This window comes from Myodes glareolus, unplaced genomic scaffold (assembly GCF_982192425.1).
Source record: "Myodes glareolus unplaced genomic scaffold, mMyoGla1.1 HAP1_SCAFFOLD_73, whole genome shotgun sequence".
Classification (NCBI taxonomy): Eukaryota; Metazoa; Chordata; class Mammalia; order Rodentia; family Cricetidae; genus Myodes; species Myodes glareolus.
In genome coordinates, this window is record NW_028263237.1 from 87,501 (window position 1) to 89,254 (window position 1,754).

The following is a 1,754-nucleotide window of genomic DNA, read 5'->3' on the forward strand; positions in this document are numbered from 1 at the left end:
GGACGCAGAGAAACATCCCAGAAACTGCCCCCCTCCCCAGTTCCTGAACCCTAGCCATGGAAGGCTCAAGGCCATCACATCCAGCAATCTCTCTAGTCCCTGCTAGTGGGGAACTAACTCACTTTGTCTTCCCAGGACCACTGATTTCTCCATGGTTCCCTGTGAGATCTGGGGCCAGCTTTCTTCTTCCCTCACTCTGGCCTCCTCACGATCTCCGTTCTCTCTCCCAAGTAGACTCATCAGTCTAGACGACATGTCTAGAAGCGAGGAGTCTTACAGGCACTGAAAGAGTGTGTCTTGAGGGCCGTTGGCGTTTCTAGGACACAGGTGACATCACAAGATTCTGAGAGCTCTCCGGGATACGGTAGAATTTCCAGAGAAGGGACTGCTGATGTCATGAGGCATGGGACTTTACCTCCTTGCAACTATTTCTCCCTGAACTGACTGAGTGCAAGCTGAGGTTTGCTTTCCAGGAGTCTGTCCCGTGACACAGAGGAAGCCATTCAGTATCTCCTCTTTCCAAAACCAGAAATTTCTCTCTCTCTCTGCTTCATGAAAGTCTTTTCACGACTCCCTCCACCCATGGGGAGTTAGTTGAACGCACACTTTTTTCATGAATGGACCTTCTTCTCCTGAACGGATATTCATACTCAGTCATCTGAAAAATTAGGCCAGGATGATACGGAGGATGAGGGCTGAGTCCTCTGAAGTGAACAAGCACCTAGGGAAGGCTAAACTGAAGGGAATTTGACTCTGAGTGGCAAGAGATGTATAGCTGCCCCTCAGCTTCAGAAGAGCTGCTGCAAATGCACGGAGGAGGCAGACATATCAGGCTGAGGGACCAACTGGGCTCTCCGCATCTTCCCGCAGCGTCAGAGCTGTGTGGAGGGGCCGTGTTCAGAGGGAAAGGGCGTTTTCTAGAACAGCACACATTTTTTTTTTTGATTTTCGAGACAGGGTTGCTCTGTAGCTTTTGGTGCCTGTCCTGGAACTAGCTCTTGGAGACCAGGCTGGCCTCAAACTCACAAGTGGAGTGCTGGGATTCAAGGTGTGAGCCACCACCGCCTGGCAATTTTTTTTTAAAAAAAACTCAGACAAAACTTGACCCAAAACATCCTACAGGGTTGGAGGTCATTAAGTTAGTTAGTCTAATGCTGGTGGGGACTGTGTTGGGCTGAGATAAGGTGGATGGTGAATTATTTTTGAGAGGATTCCATGCTAGCTCCTCATTAAGTCTCATTCTAAAGCGGTCAACTTTAAAATGAAATCCTTACGATGCATTCTCTATTGTTAGGAACACACAGTGCATCATTCCTTGTTTTTGCCATCTGTAAAGGCACAGCAGTGGGACTGGAGAGATGGCTGCGAGGTCAGGAGCCCTGGCTGCTCTTCCAGAAAGGAAGGAAGGAAGAAAGAAAGAAAGAAAGAAAGAAAGAAAGAAAGAAAGAAAGAAAGAAAGAGATCTGGTGCCCTTTTCTGCTCTGTGGGCATGCATGGAAGCAGACTGTTGTATACGCAATAAATAGATAGATAGATAGATAGATAGATAGATAGATAGATAGATAGCACGGCAGCTCTGATGCCCCTGTCACTCTGGGGATGCAACACTTCTGAAGTAACTTTCCCCAGTCTACTTCATTATGCTGCAGTCTCATTTTTCATCAACATTTAGAACAACCGCTGTTTGGAGCAGAATTTTACAATTTTTAAAACACATTTTAAAACCTTAAAACCATGACGCTTATATTTCTGGC